Source organism: Callorhinus ursinus, unplaced genomic scaffold (genome assembly GCF_003265705.2).
Source record: "Callorhinus ursinus isolate GAN/ISIS: 27379988/994484 unplaced genomic scaffold, GSC_fseal_2.0 scaffold24, whole genome shotgun sequence".
In the NCBI taxonomy this organism is placed as follows: domain Eukaryota; kingdom Metazoa; phylum Chordata; class Mammalia; order Carnivora; family Otariidae; genus Callorhinus; species Callorhinus ursinus.
The window spans coordinates 29,021,652-29,036,456 of record NW_027397086.1 but is presented as its reverse complement, the minus strand read 5'-3'; positions in this window follow the sequence as shown (position 1 = coordinate 29,036,456).

Genomic DNA, 14,805 nt, shown 5'->3' with positions numbered 1-14,805 from the left:
CTTAAATGCCAACAGTTACTTGGGTCTATCAGTTAGGACTTGTATTTAGCTGTGAGCTGAAAAACAGTGACAGTAAAATTCAAGGTCTTATTAGTCTTATGTAGGAGGATATTCAGAGTCAGGCATTTCAGGGCTGATATGGTGACTTCACGGTGCCATGAGGGAGGGAGGCTCATTCCGTCTTTCCATACATTCTTGTCACACTGTGATTGCAAGATGGCTGCCCCCTTCCCCCCACAAGCATTCCGTTTGTCTTCATTCAAAGAGAAGGAGAAGGGTCGAGAGCAAAAGACCTGCTGGCTGAAGAGAGGCAAGAGGAGTCACCAACACTGTCCACCTTTGGAGTTTCCTGTCCCTCTGACTCTTAGTGAGGTGTTGGCCTGTGATTCCCAGCCCATGCTCATCAGTCCAGAGGGATCCTGGCTCTGTCATGTCGTGGCCTGGCACCACGGCCTGGCATGGATCTTGTTCCTTTGCAACTTCAGTGGCTCATTTCACTGTCAGATATATTCGTGTCCTGATAGCAACTAAGGGAGATGAAGGTGCAAAGCAATCTCGTGTTGGAGGATGGAGCTGGGGTGTTGCTCAGTGCAGGATGGCCGGGGCTGCTCCACTGCCAAATCCTGGCACGCAAAGGGAGGAAGAGGCTCTCACTCAGCTGGACTTACTGTTCCCGAGGCAGGGAGTCCAGAATGACTCCAGAGTCTGAAGCATTATTTGCCCTCTTAAGCTTGTCTCTCAGCCCCTGCACACCGGCAACGTGCAGGTCTCTGCGGCCCGGGTCTTCCCCACCCTGCTGCCTGCTCAGCATTTCCCTCTGGTTGTGCCAATGCTGCTACATAACTCATTCAAGCCCAGACTCGGGTCTTGTCTTCCCCCAGCCTGCTGTTCTTCCCATGCCGTCCGCAAAGCTGGAAGATGTGGTTTGTCCCCTTGGCATCTGTTTCCCTCTACTCTGGCAAGAGCCACAGTGTGTCTTCGGGATCTACCCCTTCCCCTCTTAGTCTCTGTGGTCCACATGGCTCCAGCAGAGCTCATGGACCAGGTCCAAGCCAGTGAGCACAACCACAGTGACTGGTTCAGGGGCCAGCATGTGATCTAAGCTGGTCCAACCAGAGTGAGTCTCAGCGCTTTCACGGAGATGCTAAGACACCAGCCCATGTTTGATTTCTATATGATTTAAACCTCGAAGGATATAGCTCAGAGAGGCGTTGGCAGCCATCTTGTGACCACGAGGCTGGTGGTCATCCTGTGGCAAGAAGAGCCATCAAGAACAATCAGCACAGAGTACCTGAGCCAAGAGACGGGGAGAGCATATACTGATGACATGGGTTGGGCCCTGGGATCCAGGTGTGACTAAAGTGAGTGAAATCCATCCTCATACTGTTCAGTTGTAGGAGCCAGCCCACTCCCCTGTTCCTTTTCATACAGGTCAGTTTGATTGTGACCAAGGTCAGCCAGTTGTAACCAAGTGTTCTGCTACATCTGTCTCCCTGAATGGCAGAGTACCCTTTATTTAGCCACTTAAGCCAGAAAACTGGGGTCACCTCCAGACTCACTCCCCACATCCCGGGAGTACTGAAGGCCCTCAGTCCTGCCAGCCATCTACCATGCCACTCTCCTCCCCGCCCTCCCCATTCCTGCTGTCTCAGTTCAAACCCACATCCTCTCTTCCCTAACCCACAGCATCACCCATCAAGCAGCCTCCTCTCCAGACTTGCCATCTTAATTTCTCCTTCTCCCCACGTGGCAGTGTGGTCTTTCCTAAAAGCAGATCTGACCCAGACAGTGTTCAACCACTCCCCTGGCTCTGCTGGGTCTCGTAAAGAATGATCTGGCTCTGACTGCTGCCGGTGGCCCTGGGCAGAGTGGGTGTGAAATTGTGAGGTTGCCAGAGCTGGTCTCTGGGGCCTCCTTCCCTCTTCTTGGTGCTGTCTCCCACCCCTGCACCATCAGCTGAGCATGGTACGGAACTGCCCAGGTGGACCAGGCCCACGGAACCAGAGGAACTTTCAGGCCTGAGAGAGGTCAGGCCTCTTTTGCCTAGCACTATAGAACCAGAGACCTTGGGGTGTGAGGAGCCACGAGACCCTCACCAGCCTTCCCTCCGCTGGGTCCCCACCCCCCGGCTGTAGCTAGATGTCCAAAGCCAGCTAAGCTCAGAGGGCAAGGGTGAGGGGCTGGGATGTGATAGAGAAAGGGGGCTGGGACTGGGGTAGGGCTCAGGAGGCCTGAGGTTTAGACTGAATGAGCTTCCAACTCACTGTGGGACCATCTCTGATCCAGTCAGGCCAGCTTCTTAGGTGTCTGACCTACTCCCTAGCCGCCACAAATGAAAGGGGCCCACTTGGTTTAATGCTCTACCATTACCATCATGAAATTCTTAATACTTTTTGAAAGAGGGGGCTTCAATTTTCATTTGGCATTGAGCCCCACAAATGACGTGGCTGGTCCTGTGTCAGTCCCCCCACCTGGTGTGTGACAAAGGTAGGATCCCTGGATCCCTTGCAGTTGGGCTGCTGGGGCACTCCAGCCTCAGGAAGGGGAGGAATGTCTGCTCCAAGTTTGCCAAGTGGAGGTTTGCGTAGTTGGATTTCATGGCATCTCCTGGCAGGGGAGGGAGGGGGGACTCAGTGCCATCTTCAGTCCTGGAGAGCCCCTATTTCCTTCTGCCACTGAATTCTTCTTTATCCCTCCTCACTGGGGATGTTTGTGCACCTACATTGGGGCGGGGGCATCTTAGAGTCAGGGGCCCTGGAGGTGCCCCGCGGTCCAGCCCGCTGAATCTTGCTGGGTGACAGACTAGAGAATCTCAAGGAAGCTGTGGCCCCTGTCCATAGGCAAGCACACATATGTGCCCTGCACACAAACACACCCCCACCACACCTGCCCTCCAGAGCTTCCAGGTAGAAACTTCTGCTTTAGAAGAATCCTTTCTGCAGCATCTCCATCCCTGGTTGAGAGCCCTCTGACAGTGAAGCCTCGCCACCTGCCAACACCTGCCACGGCAGCCACACCTGCATCATCGCTCCACTCTCTTCACCTCCTGTTCTTTGCACTGGCTCGGCCTCCCAGTGACTTTCTCCATTGGTCCTGGTCCTGCTCCTCACAGCCACCCAGGAGAGATCACTTAGTCCTCACTGTGACAGAGATGAGAAGATAAGGAATTAAATCCCCCAGATTTTGCCCTTCTCCATGGTGTTCAGCTGTGATTCTTTCTTCACAGGACATGGTGTCCAGACCCTTCCCAGCTTGTCTAGTCCCCAGACAGCTTTCCGTGACTCAGTGTTCCCGTTAAGGGCTGGCCTCCAGAACACAGCATTCCAGGTACAGTTTGACCAGCTCAGGGAAGGGTGACCACTCACCCATTTGTTCTGGACATTAGCCTTAATTAAGGTAGCTCTGGGAACAGACATATAACAGCAGATACACTGAACTGGGGTTCACCTCAGACCCCCAGATCTTCTCCTTATAAACAGCCAGCTGCCCAGCCATAACTTCCTTTTCTTCTTTCTAGTATTTGGGCGGTTTTAAACTGAAATGCCATATTAGACCATATAATCTGTCCCATTCCTTCACTGCTCATAGTGTGTGTGATTTTTTTTTAATTTATTTATTTGAGAGAGAGAATGAGACAGAGAGAGAGCATGAGAGGGGGGAGGGTCAGAGGAAGAAGCAGACTCCCTGCTGAGCAGGGAGCCCGATGCGGGACTCGATCCCAAGCCTCCAGGATCATGACCTGAGCCGAAGGCAGTCGCCCAACCAACTGAGCCACCCAGGCTCCCCCTTCACTGCCTATAGTGCCTTCACCCAAAGGCACTTCCGCCCTTGAGCGTCAGTTTCTTCCCAGGTTTGCCGGGATGGACAAATATATAAAGAACATGCTGGGGCATTTTTTGAAATGTGTAAAAAAAAAAAAAAACCCTTTCTGTCAGTTCTTATTTTGGAAAAGATTTCTGGCTGTTTCCAAAAATCCATTTCCCCTCGCTTACACTGAAATAGAACTTACAGCTTGGCACACAGAGGCTCGGCACGAGACCACAAACCCCAGTCTGCCTTGCGCTGGGCCTGGGCGCTGGGCGTGGCCCTGGGAGGCGAGGGGCGCGAGGCGCTCAAAAGCCAGCCAGGCTCTGCAAGGCAGAAGCGTGCCTTCCTTTGCCCTATGCCCCTCCCGCGACTGGGGACGTGATGGTGCGCACCAGGATGAGGCCAACACCCCTGGAACAGCGGGGCAACAAGACAGAGCGGCTTGGGCCCGTGACGACTTCAAAAAGCAGCCTCTCCATACTCAGTACGACTTCCACGTGAGTGAGGCATGATCTCCTGTCTCCTTTAAGCCACTAGGGCTTGCGGAGCTCAGCTCAAGCTCAGCCCAGCAGCATGGAGGGATTTCTGGAGGCCTGTTCATTCTGAGGCGGGCGTGGGCTCAAGTTGATGGAAGCGTTAGGGATTTGCAAATATCCTGAAGAAATCCGTATATCCGCCTTTCTTCTTCCTACGTCTTTCCTTCCGTCCTTCCATTTCTCTCTCCCCGCATCTCTCCTCCGAAATTCTTCTGCACCAGGCCCTCTGCTCGGCCCTGTGGACACGAGGCGGTTGAGGTGCAGCACTCGCCGAAGGCTCACGGGGGAGACAGGTGCAATAACTACTGGCTTCCAGGCCCACGGAGCGTAACAAGATGGCCGCTGTGGAGAAGTTTCCAGGGTGAAGGGTGAAAGAGGAGGGGCCTGCCCTGGGGCCTGGCACGGTGGGAAGCAGGGAGCCCGGCCTGGGTCCTGAGGGCTGAGTAGAGGTTCTCCAGAGAGAGAAGGTACGGAAGCGCACTGCAAACAGCAGCAGCCTGTGGAAAGGCTCAGAAGTGTGCCACCCACGGGCTCCCCGCGCTGGGCACCCTGGGGTGGGGCTGGAAGCTGGGGCTGGCCCGCGGCTCGCTGCCTCCCGAGTGCCCTGCTGGAGCTGACCTTCCTTCAGAGGAGCCCCAAGCAAGGGAGGGACAACTGCTTTGCAAACAAACACCTCCTGTATTGCATATCTCATCTCCTCCCCTGAGTGAGCTGCCTCGTGGTCTCACTGAATTTCCACAGGAAACTGGAGAGAGCAACATCTGTCTAAATCCCCCTAACGCGCTCCAGATTTCCAGGGGCGGGGTGTGGACCCGGGGAGACGCGGCCCCTCTGGGCTTGGAGGTGGCGGGCTTAGGGGGGGGCTCGCGGTGAGCCCCTGGTGGCACACCTCCCCTGGTGGCAGGCCGAGGTTGGGCCAGAATTTCGCGGGGAGCTTCATCAGTCGCTGCGGGCCCTGCAGAGGGAAGTGCAGGACGGTGTCCGGGCTCCTGCCCAACGCGAGGTCCTGAGTTTTATGTTCCTGGGAGAGGGGGCGGCAGCAGCGGCTCCAGCCCCTACACCAGCTGCTCGGGGAAGGCCCCTCTCCCCGCATGGGCCTTGCGCTGCTCCCCGCCACAGGGCCGCTGTTTGGGACGCTGTTTTGTTCACAGCCCTGTGGTTATGGCCTTTATTCGGGGGACACTTTCTCTTCTGCCCCCCAAAAGGAGGCCGCTTGGAGCACGGGAAGCAGCAGGGGCAGGCTTCTAGGGATCGGGTTCCGGCCCTTGAGGGTCCACTTCCTCTTCGGTAAGACAAAGCCAGTTGGTCCAGGTGGCATCCAAAGGTGACGCATGGACAAGGTGAGGACTTTGGAGACAGGCAGACAAAGTTTCGGTTCTACTTGTGCTGCTTGCTGGCGGTATGATCCTGCCTGGGAGTCCCTGCCGCTGGCTGGCCTCAGTTTCCTTATCTGTGCACCGAGGAGGGGGACCAGGTCACCTCCAAGGGGTCCTGTGGGCTTCTTAAATAAAGAATAAGGAACAAATGCTTGCCCTCCATAAGGAAGCTGAGGAAGAGAGTTTTATTCCTTCCTCTGTGGCAAAATATTTCTGATTCTATACCTCTTGGAAGTAAGCAGGATCAGCATAAAAGAACTGGCCTCCACACGTTACCCTTCTGCCGCCAGTGCCCCCCACCCCAGCCAATTCTCCATAGATCAGCAGAGTACTTTTTCTGAAACATGAACTGGATCCCTCCTTAGGGTGTCCTCTGAGCCTTGTGGGATCCAGCCCTGCCTGACCCCCTGCCCATTGCTCTGCCCTCTCAGTCACTCTGGCCCCTTGTAAGGCCCTAAAATGGTCCAGCCACAGCCTCCTTTGGACCTGGCCCCAGCGGCGGTGCCAAGGGGTGGGTGGGGGTGGAGATGGGCCTTTAGGTCCTCCAGAGTCTTCATCTGCTTCCCCACGCCACTCCAAAAACCTCCATCTAAGTAAAAGCAGGAGGCTGTCGGTACATGACAAGGCCAAGTCCCCTGGGCTCCCCTTCAAGATGCCACTCCCCAGCCAGACCCCAATGAGGGGGTGTGTGCCCTTTCCTCTGCCTGGAGTCCTCCTACCCTCTCTACCCTTTCTGCCAGCTTTCTCTCCTGGCATTGTCACTCTCTCCCAATGGCACTTGCCTACATCCGGTCAGTCCCCCTTGTTCCATCTCTCATAGCCCCTGGCATTTTCCTTCAGAGAACTCCTCATATTTGGAATTAATACATGTCTCTTGTACTGAGCTGTTTAATGCCTGACTCTTCCACTGCATTATAAATGCTGAGAGGGCAGGGGTCATGCCGGTCTTGCTCCACCCCCACCGCATTACATAGCGCCTGGTAAAGAGCTAGCTGGCTCTTGACAAATAATGATGAATGAATGAATGAATGAATGAATGAATCACCTAGAGAATCTAGAATCTGGTGGTAAAATGAGCCCAGTGGGAAAGCAAATCCCTACAAATGCTGATGTGGTACCTACCCCATTGAGGCCCAGGCTTTTGGCACTAACATCATGGGTACAAACCCTGGCGTTGGCACTCAGGGTTCTGGGAGGGCAAAGTCATTTTCCCTCTCAGCCCCAGGGAGGAGAGTGTCTCAAGAAAAAGAGGATGGTCCCTTATGGGGAATGTTTCTGAGAAGTCGAGGGAGGAAGCGAAGGATCGGGACACTTGCCTGTTGATTCCACCACAGGAGGTTATGGTGACCTTGACAAGAACAGTTTCAAAGGACTGGGGAGTCAGAAGCTGGACTTCAGGGGGGGTAGCGGGAGTTGAGGAAGTGGAGACTGTGAGTATTAATGACTATTTCTAGACACTTGAACAGGAATGGGAGGAGAGATGACATTAGCTGTTTCTTACCACACAGGATCACGTTGAAATTAATTTGGAAAAGTTTCTGAATAATAAGAATGATTCATCTACGGGATGGCTAGCAAAATAAGATGCCTCAACTCCTCACACAGAAGAGTAGGATGTCAGAGCTGAAGGAATCTCAAAGGCCAGAGGTTCCAGCATAACCCCTCATTTGGTAGATGAGGTGCTTGAGGCCTGGAGAGGGACCGGGACGTGCCTGAGTCACACAACAGATGAGGGCAGAGCCAGGTTTTGAACCCAGGCTTCTGTATGCCCAGCCTCAGGTTCTTTTTCATATTCCATGTCTTTCTTTCCTCTGTTCTTTCCAAGCAGTCTTTATTGGCTCCAGGAAATGGGGAGGATCGTTATTTTTAGTTTATTCAAAATGAGTAAAATAGGAAATGTCCCCCCCCATATATCAGATCCAAAGCATGTCTTATGTAAGCCCTAAATGGGATGAGAAATGGCTCCATGGCGAGTACAGAGATTCCTTTGAATATTAAAATTTCCAGAGTGAACCCCAAACGAGTCCAAATGACTGCAACCAGTTCTCCTTGCCTAGCTGAGGGGGCAGGGCTGGGTGCGTGTGCATGACATGGGTGTGTGTGTGTGTGTGTATGTATGTATGCATATGCGTGTGTCATAACAGGCTCCCTCTGCCTAATGATTGCTTGAGTACCAGGGCAAACCTCCTCAGTACCTCTTTTATTGTTTTAAAAATAGTTTTATTTTTTAGAGCAGTTTTAGATTCAGAGCCAAGTTGAGCAGAAGGTCTAGAGATTGCCCATAAACCTCCTGCCTCCAAACCTGCACAGCTTCCCCCACTATCCTGCACCACAGTGCGACATTTGTTACAACCCAGAGATCTCCGTAGGAGCATCATCACCCAAAGTCCATAGTTTATATGGGGCTTCTCTCTTACTATTGCACATTCTAGGGGGTTGGCAAATTTATAATGATGTGACCCTGAACCTCCTCAATACATTATTAGGGTAAAATACACACAAAATTTACCATCCTAACCATTTTTAAGTGCACCGCTCAGTGGTATGAAGTATATTTGCATTACTGTGCAACCATCACCACCACCCATCTCCAGAACCCTGTCCCCATTAAACACCGATGCTCCATTCTTCCCATGCCCTGCCCCGGACAGCCCCCCCTTTGACTTTCTGTCTCTGCAAATCTGACTGCTCCAGGTGCATCATAGAAGGGGACTCCTCCAGCATTTGTCCTTTGTGACCAGCTTCCTGCACTCTCAGAACCTCTCAGAACCCCATGGGGGTTCTGACCATGTCTGTTTCTGACCCCCTCCCCATCCCCCGTGCTGGACTACTGCTGCTCGGGGCTCTCCTGCCCCATTCAGAATCCCGACTTTGTCAGAGAATTTGCTTCTCTGCTGAGGAGGGGCAAGCATCCCTAGGGAAGAACACACTTCGAGGTTGACTGGCACTATGTCTTTAATGCCAGTCAGTGGGTGATTCCTTGAGAGCAGGTTTTTGATGGGGTGGGGGTGACCCTGCTTGAAAGGCCTGGCTGAGTGAGAATGAGAGAAGGAGAGACATTCATGACAGAGAAGAAAATTGTTTCCTGGGCACCTGGGTGGCTCAGTCGTTAAGTGTCTGCCTTCGGCTCAGGTCGTGGTCCCAGGGTCCTGGGATCGAGCCCCGCATCGGGGTCCCTGCTCGGCGGGAAGCCTGCTTCTCCCTCTCCCACTCCCCATGCTTGTGTTCCTTCTCTCGCTGTGTCTCTTTCTGTCAAGTAAATAAATAAATCTTTAAAAAAAAAAATCATAACACCACTCTTGTGTGTTTGGGTTGCATTCTACAATTTAGGATGTATTTTTATTTCTCTTTTTCTATTTGATCAAAATGACAGCAGGATGAGGTAGTTAGAATAGGACTTATCTCCATTTTCCAGGTGGGGAAACTGAGGCTCAGTGGGGTGAAGGGACCTGCTCAGGGTTATGGAGTCACTTGTTGGTAGAGCTGGATGGAAAACCCAAGTCTTTCGTCCAGGGCTCTGCCCATGTGCCACGTTTTGCTGGCATTTACTAACTCAAAATATTAAGGGTAACATCTATCTGCAAATGCACGGTCCTTTCCCCACCGCTTGATCTCAGACCTGATTCTTCTCTCAGAGTGACGTGTCACCATCTAGATGCTCAAATCAGAAACATAGGAGTCGTCCTTGACATTTCCCTCCCTCTCATTCCATATCCAATCTTCAGTTAAGTCCTGTGGTCTTTCATTCCTAGATATGCTTTCACCACACCCACTTCCCCGCAGTTCTGGACTGCTGTACTCCAGGCTCCGGTCTCTCCTTATATTGGGGTTGACCCTTTATATTGTTGTGCTGTCCTTTCTGTTCCTCTGTGATTTCTTGAGAATTGTGGGTTTGAGCAAAGTTAATCAAGTTTCTGTATTGTGGGTTTCTCAGAGGCTTTGGCATGCTAATCATGGGCCCAGTAACTCCAGCCGAGGCAGGGGGACTGGGTATTGTGCACACCCCAAACTCACTGCACCCTGCAGCCCGTCTCTGCCCGCTCTTCCTGCCCATTGTCCATTCTCCACACTGAAGCCAGACTGATCTCTGCAAACTGCAGCGCTGGTCGTGTTGCCGCCCTCACACCCCTCCTGCCACCTCAGCCTTTCAGCCTCTCTGACGCATGCGGAACACACCAGGGTGCCCCACCCAGATCCCCCTCGCCAGGCCCCCTGCACCCATCTCCAGCTGCAGCAGCCTTGACTGCTGACACTCACAGCTGCCTCTTCTGGGCAGCTACCTACCTGGGAGGCCACGTTCCCCTCCCTTCAGAAGCATCTCATGGCCAGTGTCTGACTTGGTGGTTGGGTTCACAAGAGACCACCCACCTCGCCTCAAGGAGAGAATCCCTGCTGTGCAGGCTATGCTATGGAGCTGGCAGGGATCAGGACCGAGAGAGACTTCACAGGAGAACACATTCTCCTGCCATGTGCTCCCCTTCCCTTTCTGCTTCCCTCACTCTCTGTAGGTTTTTCCCAAAGAGCACTCCCTGAAGACCTCCCTGCCTCAGCCTCTGCTCCTCAGGAGTTGTCCCTAAGACTCACGCTCTTGATCATAAGAGGGACCCTTGCACGCCATCTCTCGGTCCTTTGCCATATTCTCTCATGAAGCAACTTTGTCTCCCCCATGGGGACCATGTCTGTTTCTGTCCACCTCTCCATCCCCCGTGCTGGTAGGTGCTCAGGATTTGCCGAATGAATGAAAATTAGCACCATAAATATCCAGAATGCAGATGAAAAGTATTTGTACAAGATGGCAGGCAGCAAGTGAACATCTAGAATGTATGACAAGCTTTGGCCAATGAGAGGAGGCAAACATCTTCATACAGAAATGAACATGAGCACAAAATTCATACATACAAATGGAGATGATTGCTATGTAGATGGGGAAGCATGTTAATCAAAAGCTAGCAAATGAAATCCATAGTTTAAAAAAAGAACATTTGTAGACTATTGGATTACCCAAGGTTTACTCATAAACAGATCATCACGCTGGTGAGGGGCTGAGGAGCCAGGCATGCTCATACATGGCTGGTGGGAAGCTATTGGTACCATCACTAGGATACAGCTCCAGAGGGCAGAAAGTTTGTCTCCCATTCACTGCGTGCCCAGAACCATGCCTTGCATTTAGGCACCCAGTGGATATTTGTCGAACAAATGGAAGGCAATTTGGCAATATCTGTCAAGGACCTTAAGTTTTTCATATCCCTTGGTTTAGTAATTCTACTTCCTAAAGAAATCCTTAGAGAGAAGGACAAAGATAGTTGTATAAGAATGTTCACACATTCATTAAAATTCATCTAAATTTTGATTCATATAAAATCAAAAGACTGGAAGCAACCTGAATGTCCCTTGGCTGGTAATTAAATTAGTTAGGGCACTTCCACACTGAGCAATGTCATATAACTGATAAAAATGACATATTTGAAGAAGACTGGGTATATAGAATTATGCTACTTATAAATGATAAATGAAAAAAGAACTTCAGACTTTATATACAGGGTGACCTCAATTTTTGTTTAAAAAAAATCACTTGTTAATAGTAGGTTGCAGTGATTTTTATTTGTTTTTCTCTTTATTTTCCAGAATTTCAACAATAAGTATCTAATACTTTCATAGTCAGAAAAAAAAAAAAGCTCAAAGAAAGCATGGTTAATAACAAAATTGTGGGCAGCCAGGAAAAGTAGGAATAACTTGTAATACTATTTTTTCCATTAATATTTCATAACACATCATTTTATGTGGGTTACAGAACACAGCCCCCTGATGGAGTCCGCCTGGTTTTATTTAGACAACAATGAGAAGTAAGTTTTGTGCTGTTGGAGACAGTGAGTGTTGTTTTCATGTTCTTAGTGTATACTTTTCCATAACCTGGAGAATTTTAAAATTTTGGCTCTACTCAAAAAAAAAAAAAATCACAACTCGTTTGACTGGAATTGATTTCTCCTGTGGCTCCTGTAAAAGGTCTGTAAAAGGCATCACAATACGACATGGTGTTGACCTTTATTCTTTGCCTTGGCTGGAGAATTTCCCTATGGCTGGCTCAAGGTTTCCAAAAGGAAGGCAATTAAATGACCTAGCACAATTGTCTGGATTCTCGGCCCTGGGCTTATCTTGATTAGGAGGAAGTCGGTATCTAGTTGTTCTAAATTTAGAGCATAGGAAAGAGCCAAATGTTTGAGACTATCATGGGAGAAAGCCTTAACCCATGGGGGCTTTTGTCCCACTCACCGCTTCTCAGATATCTGGTTGTACTGCCTTGACACAGAACAAAGGAATTTAGGGTTCCATTTCCGTCTTCCTAGGAAATCTGTGCTGGCTTCCGAGTCCATGGCAAGGCTCATGCTAGGTACTAAAAGGACTGGGCACGTGTGCTGGCTTGTGTTGAACCTTCCATCATCTTTAAGGTTCAGGTCAGAACCCCACGCCTAGCGGCCAAGGCTCTTTACGACCTGGGCCCTGCCTCTCTCGCCCACCATTCATCCCCACTACAGTGAGAGAGCAGCATTTAAGAGAGCAAAGTCCAGGAACTAGATGTAGCCTTGGCCGCTAGGGTAGTGGAGAGACAGACCTGAAGCAGGAGAGGACATTCATCTGGTAGAGACTTGGGTCTGAAGACCAGATAGTCCTCTTGCCAGTCATGGGAGGCCTCTGTGTCTTCATCATCTCCTCTGTTAAGGGGGGGTGGGGTGGGTGGGTGTTATAACAATAGGAATAATAATAATACCAAATCCATAAGGTTTATTTCGTGTATAAAAAGCACTCACTACAATGCCTGCCATGGAGATAGTGCCTAATGCCTGTTAACTCCTTTTCTCTTATCTATTCACTTGGAAAAAGTTTGCTGAGTTCTGACTAGGTGCTAGGCACTGTGCCAGGTGATGGAGATTCGGAAGGGGATAATGCACAGTCCCTAGCTGACCCAAGAAACCCATATTTTAGTGATGGAGACTCACGGGGAACAGGTCAGCATAACACAGCTCCAAGGACCCCAGTCTCCTCCCCTTTCCTGAACACGCTATGTTCCTCATGCTTTGTGCCTTTGCTCATCTGTTCCCTGTGCCATAAGAGCTTTCCCCCCACTCTGCCCTTTGAAGACGTTCAAGGTGTGGCTTAGATGTCATCAACATCAGGAAGCCTTCCTGACCTGCAAGCCAGAAACATGACCTCTCCTGTGTCTCCATGGTGCTTTGCATAAACTCTCTGACCCTTGCCTTTCCCTTCTGTCAAGGCTGGTGCTATAAGCAGCATCTCCCAGTAGATTGGGGGCTCCTCGAAGGCAGGTTTATGCTTGATCCATTTCCACGTCTCAGTGTCCAACACAGGGCCAGGCGTGCTATCGATGTTTAGAAAGTGTTTGTCGGTGGAATGGATGAATGAATGGGTTATCTGGCAATGTAGGAGAAACCGCTTCATTGACAGGAGAGGAGGAAGAAATTTTATGAGACTATCAGATTTGCTTTGCAGGTACTTGGGTCCCTCCTAGTAGTTCCATCTGTAGCTATGAATAAGGATAATTTTATTGAGTCCTAGGAAACTTGGAGCAGGTATGTGTTCTCACAGTGTCTGCCTAAGGCTTTAGGCCTGGGCTTTCAAATTGCTGTATTGTCAGGAGCATCCTGAAAGGGTTAAAACCCTTGTCCTGATGCTGGGCTTGTGCCATTCCATTTGCTTTTCACTGTGTGGGAGACTATTTAATTGCAACTGGAGTCACTAAGGCCAATATTGCAACAGAAATAATTGGATATACAACCACATGGGCTTTGGGGACTGGGACACAGAAATTTAACTTAATTCTAGTTTCCGCACTTATTTGTGTGGGTACACTGTGGATGGCTCCTTCTCCTTTCTGGACCTCATCCATTAAATGTGATTGTAGGAGGCGGGAGTTAGGGTAGTCAGACTGATTATGTCTGAGTTTCCTTCCGGCTCTGATAAGCCATGTCTGTAAGTTACACGATATCCAATGGACAAAAGGCCCACTGACACAGAGTTGCTGGAAGGTGATGGGGTTGGAGTTCTGGGAGAGGATCCCAATCCTCATGAGTTCAAGGCCATGGTTTTGGAACCAAAAGCTTAGAAATGCTCTGAAACCACAGATGGCCAAATCCACCCACTGGAAGTTCAGACGTGCTTACTCTAATTTGTAAACTAAAAGCAGAGTTTTTTGAGTTGTTCAGAGTGTGCGTGGCTCGATCTAACCTGGTAGTGGGTTTATGGATTGGCTTATCCTGTATGAGGCCCACATCATAGAGTGAGGAGGCATGTCCCCTTGGCCATCAGGCTGAAAAGATCCCTTCAGTGAGCCTTGCTCAGGCACCAAGTCTTAATGAACCTAAGGGAGTTCTTTTAACTCACTGTGTTGTAGAGGCAGTAGGATCAGTTGAGAACTGAATGCACTCTTGGTAGTGAATTGTAGCATACTCTTTTCTTTTCTCTTCTTTTTTATTGAGATATAATTCTCATACCATAAAACATGCCCTTTTAAAGTGTACAACTCATGGTTTTTAGTATATTCACAAAGTTATGCAATCATCACCTGTAATTCCGGAACATTTTCATCATCCCCAAAAGATGCCCCATATACATTAGAGTCACACCCCAGCCCCCCAAACCACCCCCAGGCTCAGCAGCCACTAATCTGCTTTCTGTCTCTATGGTTTTGTTTATTCTGGAATTTTCATTAAAAAAAGAATCCCATGACATGTGGCCTATCAGGTCTGACTTTCATTTAGAATACTATTTTCAAGGTTCACCCATGTTGATCACATACTTTTTGAACAATTAAAAATTATATATGTGTATCAACTTTCACCTAGCATACACACAAAACTGTAGTGTCCATTTGGTGTGACCTACCAATGCTTCTTCATGGACCTGCTGAAGAAATAGGCTAGTCTAGCTAGGCCTGTTCCAGATCCTTCTTTCTTCACTACTGCAGTTCAGTTGTGGCTTTTTACAAGAATCATACAGACCTTTAAAATTAAGAATAGGGGCACCTGGGTGGCTCAGTCGGTTAAGCGTCTGCATTCACCCTGAGGTCATGA